Genomic DNA, 13898 nt, shown 5'->3' with positions numbered 1-13898 from the left:
ACTGAAACAAACTAAACAAATAATACAATACAATACAGTAACAATACAATACATACCTTACATACCTACTTAACCCACCTATACACCACATATACGTGACTTCCAACTCTTCTTTTTGTGCTTTGCACACATTTCATGATTGTATTACTAACTATCTTTTATTTTTATCTAACCAGATTATACCACATCTTTCCTATATTTTCAAGATTTTTGTTGTTGTTGTTTAGTCGTTTAGTCGTGTCCGACTCTTCGTGACCCCATGGACCAGAGAACGCCAGGCACTCCTGTCCTCCACTGCCTCCCGCAGCTTGGTCAGACTCATGCTGGTAACCTCGAAAACACTATCCAACCATCTCGTCCTCTGTCGCCCCCTTCTCCTTGTGCCCTCCATCTTTCCCAACATCAGGGTCTTCTCCAGGGAGTCTTCTCTTCTCATGAGGTGGCCAAAGTACTGGAGCCTCAGCTTCACAATCTGTCCTTCCAGTGAGCACTCAGGGCTGATTTCCTTCAGAATGGAGAGGTTTGATCTTCTTGCAGTCCATGGGACTCTCAAGAGTCTCCTCCAGCACCATAATTCAAAAGCATCAATTCTTCGGCGATCAGCCTTCTTTATGGTCCAGCTCTCACTTCCATACATCACTACTGGGAAAACCATAGCTTTAACTATACGGACCTTTGTTGGCAAGGTGATGTCTCTACTTCTCAAGATGCTGTCTAGGCCTGTCATTGCCCTTCTCCCAAGAAGCAGGCGTCTTTTAATTTCATGGCTGCTGTCACCATCTGCAGTGATCATGGAGCCCAAGAAAGTAAAATCTCTCACTGCCTCCATTTCTTCCCCTTCTATTTGCCAGGAGGTGATGGGACCAGTAGCCATGATCTTCGTTTTTTTGATGTTGAGCTTCAGACCATATTTTGCACTCTCCTCTTTCACCCTCAATAAAAGGTTCTTTAATCCCTCCTCACTTTCTGCCATCAAGGTTGTGTCATCTGCATATCTGAGGTTGTTGATATTTCTTCCGGCAATCTTAATTCCGGCTAGGGATTCATCCAGCCCAGCCTTTCGCATGATGAATTCTGCATTTAAGTTAAATAAGCAGGGAGACAAAATGCAGCCTTGTCGTACTCCTTTCCCAATTTTGAACCAGTCAGTTGTTCCATATCCAGTTCTAACTGTAGCTTCTTGTCCCACATAGAGATTTCTCAGGAGACAGATGAGGTGATCAGGCACTCCCATTTCTTTAAGAACTTGCCATAGTTTGCCATGGTCGACACAGTCAAAGGCTTTTGCATAGTCAATGAAGCAGAAGTAAATGTCTTTCTGGAACTCTCTAGCTTTCTCCATAATCCAGCGCATGTTTGCAATTTGGTCTCTGGTTCCTCTGCCTCTTCTAAATCCAGCTTGCACTTCTGGGAGTTCTCGGTCCACATACTGCTTAAGCCTTCCTTGTAGAATTTTAAGCATAACCTTGCTAGCGTGAGAAATTAGTGCAATTGTGCGATAGTTGGAGCATTCTTTGGCACTGCCCTTCTTTGGGATTGGGATGTAGACTGATCTTCTCCAATCTTCTGGCCACTGCTGAGTTTTCCAAACTTGCTGGCATATTGAGTGTAGCACCTTAACAGCATCATCTTTTAAAATTTTAAATAGTTCAGCTGGAATACCATCACTTCCACTGGCCTTGTTATTTGCAGTGCTTTCTAAGGCCCATTTGACTTCACTCTCTAGGATGTCTGGCTCAAGGTCAGCAACCACACTACCTGGGGTATATGAGACATCCGTTTCTTTCTGGTATAATTCCTCTGTGTATTCTTGCCACCTCTTCTTGATGTCTTCTGCTTCTGTTAGGTCCTTTCCACTTTTGTCCTTTATTATGGAAATCTTTGTACGAAATGTTCCTTTCATATCTCCAATTTTCTTGAACAGATCTCTGGTTCTTCCCATTCTATTGCTTTCCTCTATTTCTTTGCATTGCTTGTTTAAGAAGGTCTTCTTGTCTCTCCTTGCTATTCTTTGGAAATCTGCATTCAATTTCCTGTATGTTTCACGATCTCCCTTGCATTTTGCTTGCTGTCTCTCTCCCGCTATTTGTAAGGCCTCGTTGGACAACCACTTTGCTTTCTTGCATTTCCTTTTCTTTGGGATGGTTTTTGTTGCTGCCTCCTGTATAATGTTACGAGCCTCCATCCATAGTTCTTCAGGCACTCTGTCCACCAAATCTAAATCCTTAAACCTGTTCCTCACTTCCACTGTGTATTCATAAGGGATTTGACTTAGATTGTATCTTACTGGCCCTGTGGTTTTTCCTACTTTCTTCAGTTTAAGCTTGAATTTTGCTATAAGAAGCTGATGATCTGAGCCAGTCAGCTCCAGGTCTTGTTTTTGCTGACTGTATAGAGCTTCTCCATCTTTGGCTGCAGAGAATATAATCAATCTGATTTCGATGCTGCCCATCTGGTGATGTCCATGTGTAGAGTCGTCTCTTGTGTTGTTGGAAAAGCGTGTTTGTGATGACCAGCTTGTTCTCTTGACAGAACTCTATTAGCCTTTGCCCTGCTTCGTTTTGATCTCCAAGGCCAAACTTGCCAGTTGTTCCTTTTATCTCTTGACTCCCTACTTTAGCATTCCAATCCCCTATAATGAGAAGAACATCCTTCTTTGGTGTCACTTCTATAAGGTGTTGTAAGTCTTCATAGAATTGGTCAATTTCAGTTTCTTCAGCACCAGTAGTTGGTGCATAAACTTGGATTACTGTGATGTTAAAAGGTCTGCCTTGGATTCGTATCGAGATCATTCTATCATTTTTGAGATTGCATCCCAGTACAGCTTTTGCCACTCTTTTGTTGACTATGAGGGCCACTCCATTTCTTTTACGGGTTTCTTGCCCACAGTAGTAGATATGATGGTCATCCGAACTGAATTCACCCATTCCCGTCCATTTTAGTTCACTGATGCCCAGGATGTCAATATTTATTCTTGCCATCTCATTTTTGACCACCTCCAACTTACCCATGTTCATGGTTCTTACATTCCAGGTTCCTATGCAATATTTTTCTTTACAGCATTGGACTTTCCTTTCGCTTCCAGGCATATCCGCAACTGAGCGTCCTTTCGGCTTTGGCCCAGCCGCTTCATCAGCTCTGGATCTACTTGTACTTGCCCTCCGCTCTTCCCCAGTAGCATGTTGGACGCCTTCCGACCTGAGGGGCTCATCTTCCAGCGTCATAACTTTTATATGCCTGTTGTCTTTGTCCATGGAGTTTTCTTGGCAGGGATACTGGAGTGGCTTGCCGGTTCCTCCTCCAGGTGGATCACGTTTGGTCAAAACTCTCCACTATGACCTGTTCATCTTGGGTGCCCTGCTCGGCATAGTTCATAGCTTCTCTGAGTTCTTCAAGCCCCTTTGCCACGGCAAGGCAGTGATCCATGAAGGGGTTTCAAGATTTACCGGTACTCTATTTCTGCTGGGAGATTTACGTTATCCATATAGTTTTTGAGATATTGTTTAAAGATTGACCATTCATTGTTCACTTTTTTGAACCGAATTTCCTCTTATATTCTCCCTGTAAGTTCTGTGAGATGTTGGTATTTGATCATTTTGGCTAACCAGTCAGATTTAGTGGGGATCTTATTGCTTGTCCAACTTTTGGCTATCACAATTTGTGCCGCTGTGGTTGCATAAGTAAGGGTTTGTATAATGTCTTAATTTCTATAGACATGATACCGAGCAGGAAAAGTTTAGGGTTTTTTTATGAATGAGAGTTTAAACGTTTTTCTCAGTTCATTATAGGCGGTGTCCCAAAAGTCTTTTAACATCTTGCACTCCCGCCACATATGCGTACAGTATGGAGGTCTCACCTTGTGTTATGTACTGAGTTGAATAGGATCCAAACTGCAGCAGTCTGATTGGTCCTAGAACAATAGGATCCAAATTGCAGCAGTCTGATTGGTCCTAGAACAATAGGATTCAGAATGCAGCAGTCTGATTGGTCCTAGAACAATGCAGCAGTATGATTGGTTGGCAGGAACCACCCAATCATGCTCCAGATATAAGTGAATCCACAACCTGATTGGCTTACAGTAGAATTCCAGAATTAGCCAATCATGTGCAGCCCATTGTGTAAATAATGTATATAAAGCAGATACTTTGAGGGGACATTCATTCATTCCTCCTCACCACTATGAGCTGAATAAAGAGCATGAAATCACTTTGCGACTCTGAGTATATTTCACCTTGATTCCATACCTGTTTTCAGGCAGATTAGGAAAAAATGTAAAACCACAGTGCAACATTTATTACATTTATATACCTTTCTTGCAAGAAGTTCAGGGAGGCTTACATAGTCCTCCCTTTTCTTTTAATCTTCACAACAACCTTGTGAGGCTGAGAGCAATTGACTGGTCCAAGGTCACCCACTTAGCTGAGTAGAAATTCAAATCTGGGTCTCAGTTTGACACTGCATCCTGAGAAGTCACAGTCAATTTGTGCATGTGCGTGCGACACATACACTTGCAGGATCCACCAATGACCACACCTGAGGTCAGAAGCCTGGCCTGTGTGTGTGTGTTTCAGGAAAGGCTGTGTGGCACTCCTAGCACCTCTCAGCTACTTGCTCACTATTCCACTGATGTTTGCTCTCTACCTGCTCAAAGGGATGCTGCAATGCAGCAGTAGCGATGGCAGAATGAATCATGTGCACAGAGCAATGCATGCTTTAGTGCATGGCCTCGCTTACCTACCTTACTTCGTGCTCACTCCGTCGGGGGTCTTTCCCAACTAGGGATGGCTGAATCTGTCTTTCGGTTTCTCATTTTGCTTTCTTACAATTTTAAGTTCAGTTTGCCACATTTCTGCATTATTGTGCATAACTTTTTCAAAGTCCTCCTAAAAGTCCATTTCAGTGCATGTACATTTTTGTCTGCAATTTTTTCCTAATTCAGTGGCACCTCGGGTTAAGTACTTAATTCGTTCTGGAGGTCTGTACTTAACGTGAAACTGTTCTTAACCTGAAGCACCACTTTAGCTAATGGGGCCTCCTGCTGCTGCCGCATCGCCGGAGCACGATTTTTGTTCTCATCCTGAAGCAAAGTTCTTAACCAGAAGTACTATTTCTGGGTTAGCGGAGTCTGTAACCTGAAGCGTATGTAACCTGAAGCGTATGTAACCCGAGGTACCACCGTACACATTTTTGGTTTGCAAGCACTTTCCCATAACATAATGGTTTTGGGATGTTATTTTCATTTTTTGTGCCTGCACCCATAATATAATGCATTTTTGGCACACATTTTTTTTTGAGTTGGAGTATGGCGTTGCTGTATTTGAAAGGATAGTTGCGTTTTGATTTCAGGAAATGGCACATTGTTTCAGGAAGTGGAAATTTGATAGTTTTGGAACTGAATTCCCCCTTGCATTTTGTTATAACTGCCCCCCCAGGGGCCAGCTGGTGAAGGGCTGGCAATAAATTTTATAATCATCATCAAAAAGGCAAGTCGCATCATGTGCCAGGTATTCGGTTCCTAGGGTCATGCCTAAAGATCACATTGACCCAAGATTATCCTTTCTTGGCTGGCAAGGGCCCGGGGGAAGGGTTCCCTCATGTCTCTGTTGCCTGCCCTCACTCCTCCACATGCGAGCAACCGGTGGAAGGGAGAAGGAGAGAGGTGGACACAGAGAGAGAGATAGGCAGAAAAAAAAAGGCTGGAATGGATCTCGAATAGAGCTGCAGCCAAGTGTGTGAAACTGAATTTGTGTGTGTAAAACACACATGTGATTATACAGTGGTACCTCGGGTTACATATGCTTCAGGTTACATACACTTCAGGTTACAGACTCCGCTAACCCAGGAATAGCACCTCGGGTTAAGAACTTTGCTTCAGGATGAGAACAGAAATCGTGCTCTGGCGGCGCAGCGTCAGCGGGAGGCCGCCTTAGCCAAAGTGGTACCTCAGGTTAAGAACAGTTTCAGGTTAAGAATGGACCTCCGGAACGAATTAAGTACTTAACCCGAGGTACCACTGTAATGATAAACTTGATTGCCAACTACACTGTCTGTGGCACGTTGGGAGACGTCAAGAAGACAAATACATGAGAAAACCTTTCAGCTCAGGCCACCAACAAGCAAACATTTTCACTTGCCTCAGGAGAATGGGAATGGCGGTGGTGGCTGGGCTGCTGAGGAGGAAAAACTGGGTAGCTGGTCGCCACTGCCCCCACTCACCAGGCAGGAAATGCCTTGCAATATGATTGGCTTTGCTTGGAATTATTTTTAAAGTTTTCGGCATTATTTTACTATTGAACTAAAGAGTTTGCCACCAGTGAAGGCCACCGACTTGGGGATGGCTTTAGCAGAAGCTTAGGCAAATTCATGGAGGATTAAAGCTATCATTGGCCACCGGCCATAATGGCTGTATTCTGCTTCCAGTAACAGAGGTGGTCTGCCTCTGAATAACAGCCACTGGGGATAGTAATGAAGAATGAGAGTACGCAATAAAGTTATAAAGCAGAATACACAACGATGCACATAACCTGTTACGACCTCAAAGAAATGCCCTAAACAGACCTGATCAAACTTAACAAAATATCTACAAGGTCTAAAAACAAATATGTCAATGGTCATGTAAAGTACACTATGAAATTGCAAGACTGCAATTTTTATGGCATTAATATAAGCCCATAAAACTGTAATGATCACCGCCTAATTAAATCCACACCTCTTGCAAACTTTATCTTTTGTAATATCTCTAAATTACCTGCTCCATTTTGCTGACATCTGCAGTTCTTATGGATAATGAAATATTTAATTTGAGAGTAAACAATCTGAAAAGGCTATTTCTCTAAACAAGGATATAAACAGGTCGTTATTTTTTTTTTTTTTTAAAAAAATGGCTGCTGTAACTGATTTAAATAGTTCATTACAGGAGAGTATATTTGCTAATTGGTATATGAGGTTATTTAATTATTTAAATGCTTTTATAATTTTTAATTGGCTGTAAGCATTCCAGGGTGGGTTTTTTAAAACAAACAAACAAACACAAACAAACAAACACGGGCTGGGGGGAAGGGCACAGTATGCATTTTCTCAATGAATGTACGTTAATTTTGGAATCAACCAAATCTGGAGCAGGAAGCTGTCTCATGCTTATATAAAACCCACTCTTCTTCATGTCAGTCTCAGGATAGTGGGGAGGTAGAACAGAATTTCAATCGAAGCTTCAAATTCCATTAAAAAGCAAAAAGAGAAGACAAAAATCCATCAGATTCAGTGTTATCTATACCAGGCTTCCCCAACCTGGTGCCTTCTACCGGTATATTTTTTTGGCTACATCTTCCATCAGCCTAGCCCAGTGGCGTAGCGTGGGTTGTCAGCACCCGGGGCAAGGCAAGTAATTTGCACCCCCTAACCCATGGATTTGCGTCCCCTAACCCTAACCCCCAGATGTTGTGCCCGGTGCGGCCGGCCCCCCCTGCACCCCCCACGCTACGCCACTGGCCTAGCCCCAGATCTGCACTGGGGCTAGCATTTCGTAGCTGGACATGCATGGAATTAAACCTGGAACCTTTTGCATGCAAACTACGGCCTCCCCTCAATAGGCAATTTCACCGAGGAGACAACTTCAATACGGCATCGTCCGTGCGTCGCTATGTATTCTGCTTTATCTCTGCTCCCATAATCGCTGGATCTAATCTAATCCCTGCAGCTATAGCTTCCATTTCTCAAATAAATGGCAATAGAGAGAAAGAACAGCCCTGCTGAGTACCACAGTAAAGGTGATAATATTTAGAAGATGTTCTATTCACTGCCATGTTAGATGTGTCGGATTTTAATGCAACCATAGAAGTATTTCAAAGGAAGCACTTGGGAATCCGACTGCAGGTTATGTTTATGAGCAATGAAGCAACTACAGTGAGCTGTTTCTGCGATATGTTTGGTGATATGCATCTGTCTGTCTTGAGTAACAATGGAGGAATGTGCCTTTGAGGGTGAAGTCAAGCGTTTGGAAGGATACAGCGCCAGCTGAGGCTGTTGAGACCGATATGTGAGAGACATGTTTTGTTGCACCTGGGGCAGATGAATTTCACAGGATCTGAGCTATAACTATCTGGACCTTAATGACTGGAATTGGCAAAATGATCAGTCGAGTGGCCAATACCTTAGTAATTTAGTACCCACACTTATAGGATAAAACTGGAGCCAAATTAGTCAGGTTCCAGATTCCCTTGCTCACAAGCATTAGCATGAGTACTAGGATCAAAATTCTACAGTTTATCTGAGCTATGAATGCTCAAGGATGCTCAATTTGGAATACAGTGTGCATTATGAGCTGTGTGTGGGGGGGAATCATATTCCTAACCAAGCAACTGCACCCATCAGTGGTGTTGAGATGGATGCTATTGTTCATAACACACTCTCTGTTATGTACTGAGTTGAATAGGATCCAAAATGCAGCAGTCTGATTGATCCTAGAACAATGCTGCAGTATCATTCGTCCGCAGGAGCCGCCCAATCCAGCTCCAGATGGAAGTGAATCCACAACCTGATTGGCCTACAGGAGAATCCCAGAATTAGCCAATCACTTGCAGCTCATTGTGTAAATAATGTATATAAAGCAGAAACTTTGGGGGAACTTTCATTCCTCCTCCCACTATGAGCTGAATAAAGAGCATGAAATCCATTCTCGACTCCGGGTATATTTCACTCTCCTTTCACCCCCAAGGACCCAATGTTTCCTTACAATAGCTAAACCTATGGTGCCACATGGGTATATGGTACCCACAGACGCCATGTGCTGCCCTGCATTGCAGACTAAAACCCCAATAAGCCACAGCCAGTATGGTCAATGATCAAGGATCGTGGATGTTGTCCAAACCATCTAGAAGGCACCAAATGAACCATCCCTGATCTACTATGAAGCTAGCAAACACAAAAGTAAGCTATGAGATGCCCTATCATAGCAACAAGATTACTGGCTGCAAAGGAGGATGGAGGTGGAAGCAGAATGATGTGATGAAAAATGACAAGAGGAAAAGGGTTATCAAGTTGTTATGGCAATTGGCATACGTAGGCCGTGATTTATGTACCCAGGCTCAAAAAGCATGATCTAACCAAGAAACACAAACATTGTCTTTGCTAATTAGAGTAGTGCCCCAATAGCATCCAGTCTAAAATCATTAGCCATAGTCACTATTTCTAATTACTTCCCCTTCCCCCCATCATTTTCTTTCCAGTTACTTAGGCTTGGCTAAGGGCTTTGCTTACTTACATTTGACTGATAGAGTCTGAGTACTGTTTGCCCTCTTGCAAATCTGGACTAGCCCCCACGGTGGCAGCCTATAATGGCAGGACGATGTTCCTGGCTATGATCCTTTACACTTGATTTGCTCTCTTGTCTTAAATGCCATTTAGTTTCTGCAAGATGCTGTTGCCAAAGAACACCCATTAAGCCATAGCTGAGCTTCAAATTGCCTTTGTTTTTCCTTTGTTTTTCGAGGGATTTGTTTAATAATACCAGTTTTGCTTAGGAGGAACAGATCTTAAGATGTACTTTCTTGGATACCATTCTTTTTTTTACCCTCCATTATCTTCATTCCTGTAAACCCACCACCCTTTGCCTGATGGGCTGAAAGGCCTTTTGGGTGGGTGGAATCAAAACTTTCACAGCATAACTTGGGAGTTATGGAAGGAATGGTGATGGCCATCAAGGTGCAGTTTCTGTAATTGAAAGGTTATTGCATATGTGAGATGTGGTCTCTGGGCTGAAACTAGACAGAAACATCACCACCACCACCACCACCATCATCATCACCACAATCATTTTATTACTTATATGCCGCCCATCTGACTGGGTTTCCCCAGCTGCTCTGGGTGGCTCCCAACAGGGAACTAAAAACAGAATAAAACTTCAAACTTTACAAACTTCCCAAAACAGGGCTGCCTTCAGATGTCTTCTAAAAGTCAGATACACTATAGTTGTTTATTTCCTTGACATCTGATGGGAAGGCGTTCCACAGGATGGGTGCCACTATCGAGAAGGTCCTCTGCCTGGTTACCTGTAACCTCACTTCTCGCAGTGTATTTCCTCTGGAGAAGGGACACACTGTAGCTTAGCGGTAATTCACATGCTTGGCAATCTGAAGGTCCCAGATTTCCTCTCCAGCATCTTACTTAAAATGAGGCAGAGATTTGTGTTCTGCAGCCCCAGAGGGCAGGACTTGATTTAATGGGCCACTTATTATTATTATTATTATTATTATTATTTATTATTATTTATTTTATTTATACCTAGCCCACCTGACTGGGTTGCCCCAGCCACTCTGGGCAGCTTCCAACATACTGTATTTTTCCGTGTATATGACTATTTTTTAAAGTTTAAAATTAGGGGTCATCTTATACACGGAATGCTGCAATTAATTATTTATTAGTTTTGGGCTAAAAAGGGGGCGTCGTCGTCGTCTTATACATGGAAAAATACGGTGTATATAAAAGCATAATAAAACATTAAACTTTTTTTTTAAAAAAAAACCCTTCCCTATACAGGGCTGCCTTCAGGTGTCTTCTAAGGGTTGTACAGTATAGTTACTTGTCTCCTTGGCTCGGTGGGGAGCATACTGTAACTCCATTCCCTCCAACATTTCTCAGATGAGAATAGGGACAAAAAGCGGGACATTCCGGGATCAAATCAGAAACCGGGACGGCTTGTGTAAATCCAGGACTGTCCCTGGAAAATAGGGACACTTGGAGCGTCTGAACAAAAAGAAACACCCACCTACCTGTTGATTTTAGCAGCGTCCCGTGCACAGCGGAATGATGAGGAATACGTGCACATACTCTATATTGTTTTATTTACATTTCAAAGCTGGTAGATTACAGAAAAACATCTTGCCTCTGCCGGAGCAGAAAATGCATCCTCTCTCCTCTGAAGCACGGAGAGAATCACACTGAGTGAACAGTGAAAAACAGGAAACCAGTGTACGTCATATCCAGTCTCCCTTTCCCGTGGGAAAACCCAACAGTACAGACTGTGGAATGTAAACACCTGTCTCGTGACAAGCACTTCGCTGCACAGTGAAGAGAGCAGAAACCAACACTACCTACCTTGTAAATATATTTAACCTGAAGCTGCAGGCACACTAAATAAGAGTTATATGTTCTTTAAACTTTAAATGAAGAGTGTCTTACGTGGTTTTCTAGGAGGGAAGAGAGAACTAAAAGGTCAATAGACCCAGGGCTGTCTTCCACATACTCTGCAAATGGGAACTGGAGTCTAATTCCCACAGAAGGAGGAAAAAGAGAGAGATTAATGTTTCTGAATATTTCTTTCTCTGGAACCTGCACACTCACCTCTGTCCACACCAAGCCAGAATTTGTCACTTATAGAAAGTGAATTATGCTTAAGCCAAGCATATTTTTCTTCCCATTGATCATTTGCAGTCTGTAACCCTATACACAGGCGAGTGACTCACTAGTTTTACTTGCATTCCCATCTTCCCCAGTGTTCTGTGTTCATCCCAGGAGGCCATGTGGTCGCTGTACATCTGCTTAATTAATTAATTTACATTAATATTCTGTGAAATTAGCGACTTGGGCGCATGTAGTTATGTATTTTGCACTTTCCCCTGTAGCTCTTTAAATGCCTTAATGATTGGAGCAGCATTTATTTTCCAAGCAGTTAATTTAATAAAAGTCAATATCTCCCAGCATCATGTGCTCCTAGGAGCCTTTGATTATCAGTATGATAGATTAATTGACAGATTCCTGTTGTCACCAGGATGTGCCAGTATATCAAAGCAACCTATTTTATAGACTGCTGAAAGGATCAAAACGTTTCCTAGAAGTCGGTAAAAACCATGCTGCTCCAATAAATATATGCACATTTTTAATTGATGCCTGTCACTGTGATTACCTTAAATTAAATTTAAGAAATAAAAAACTTAAGAAGAGCCCTGCTAGATTGTGCCAAAGATCCATGTCATATATTTAATCTGAAACTGCAGGAACACTAAGTTCTCACGATGGCCAATCAGATGGCTATAGTTAACTCACAAGCAAGATCTGAGTGCAATACCACTCTCCCCACTTCTGATTTCCAGCAGCTGGTATTGTTCTTGTTGTTTAGTTGTTTAGTCATGTCCAACTCTTCGTTACCCCATGGACCAGAGCACGCCAGGCACTCCTGTCTTCTACTGCCTCCTGCAGTTTGGTCAAACTCATGCTCGTAGCTTCGAGAACACTGTCCAACCATCTCATCCTCTGTCGTCCCCTTCTCCTTGGGCCCTCAATCTTTCCCAGCATCAGGGTCTTTTCCAGGGAGTCTTCTCTTCCCTTGAGGTGGCCAAAGTATTGGAGCCTCAGCTTCAGGATCTGTCCTTCCAGTGAGCACTCAGGGCTGATTTCCTTCAGAATGGATAGGTTTGATCTTCTTGCGGTCCATGGGACTCTCAAGAGTCTCCTCCAGCACCATAATTCAAAAGCATCAATTCTTTGGCGATCAGCCTTCTTTATGGTCCAGCTCTCACTTCCATACATCACTACTGGGAAAACCATAGCTTTAACTATACGGACCTTTGTCGGCAAGGTGATGTCTCTACTTTTTAAGATGCTGTCTAGGTTTTCTCCCAAGAAGCAGGCGTCCTTTAATTTTGTGACTGCTGTCACCATCTGCAGTGATCATGCAGCCCAAGAAAGTAAAATCTCTTACTGCCTCCATTTCTTCCCTTTCTATTTGCCAGGAGGTGATGGGCCCGGTGGCCATGATCTTCGTTTTTTTGATGGTGAGCTTCAGACCATATTTTACGCTCTCCTATTTCACCCTCATTAAAAGGTTCTTTAATTCCTCCTCACTTTCTGCCATCAAGGTTGTGTCATCTGCATATCTGAGGTTGTTGATATGTCTTCCGGCAATCTTAATTCCAGTTTGGGATTCATCCAGTCCAGCCTTTCGCATGATGAATTCTGCATATAAGTTAAATAAGCAGGGAGACAATATACAGCCTTGTCATACTCCTTTCCCAATTTTGAACCAATCAGTTGTTCCATATCCAGTTCTAACTGTAGCTTCTTGTCCCACATAGAGATTTCTCAGGAGACAGATGAGGTGATCAGGCACTCCCATTTCTTTAAGAACTTGCCATAGTTTGCTGCGGTTGACACAGTCAAATGCTTCTGACAATTTTTTTTAAAAAGAACTCAGATTTGAAACTGCTGATCTTCTACGAAAAATATGTTAAATCTTTAAGTTCAGCCTCCATATCCGAGGACTGGAAAGCTGTCAACACCATTTCTAAAAAGGGATCTAGCAGGATCCAGGAAATTGCAGACTGGTTAACTTAATGTCTGTTCGAGAAAAACTGGTGGAAACTATTGTTAGTTATACAATTGCCAAGCATACAGAAGAACAGGCCTTTCTGACGCAGAACCAGCATGGCTTCTGCAAGGATAAGTCCAGTCTCACTAACCACAATCCAGTGGTTCTACATATACCTTTAGGAATCTCAAGAATGTGGGAAATGATGCAGCCATAGTTTTCCCCAGGTTATTCCTCCTCCCATCCCACAGCAGGGTGGATGAAAACACTGGGATGAGTAATGGGTCTTGGGTGCAGGAGGGGAACCTTGGCTGCATCATCCCCTCCTTCCAAACCATTCCAAATATGTATGTGGCATTTGTATGTTACGACTTAGCAGTCCTAGGAAATATGTATACATTCTCTACTGGAAGCTGACATTTAAATGTGGAACTTACTGGGATATATACAGAGCTCAGCTCATTTTTTTGCCTGTATAGGGTTCTTGGCTTACCACAGCTTGTTGAAAATGCCAGTCTTAAAAGAACCCCCCATCTAATTAGCAAATAAAAGAACTGAAGGGAAGTCTTCTTAAGTAAATATTAGTCACATAAAAGGT

General features: G+C 42.7%; 1 protein-coding gene across 13 annotated transcripts in view; it reads left to right on the top strand.

Moving 5' to 3' along the window:
* Positions 1 to 13898, top strand: part of DLG2 (discs large MAGUK scaffold protein 2) — an 874668-nt gene that overhangs the window by 120052 nt on the left and 740718 nt on the right. The gene's annotated exons all lie outside the window — the stretch shown is intronic.

This window comes from Podarcis cretensis (assembly GCF_951804945.1).
Source record: "Podarcis cretensis genome assembly, chromosome: 4".
NCBI lineage: Eukaryota > Metazoa > Chordata > Lepidosauria > Squamata > Lacertidae > Podarcis > Podarcis cretensis.
Note: the sequence above shows the minus strand (reverse complement) of the source record. Positions and strands in the feature narration are given on the sequence as shown.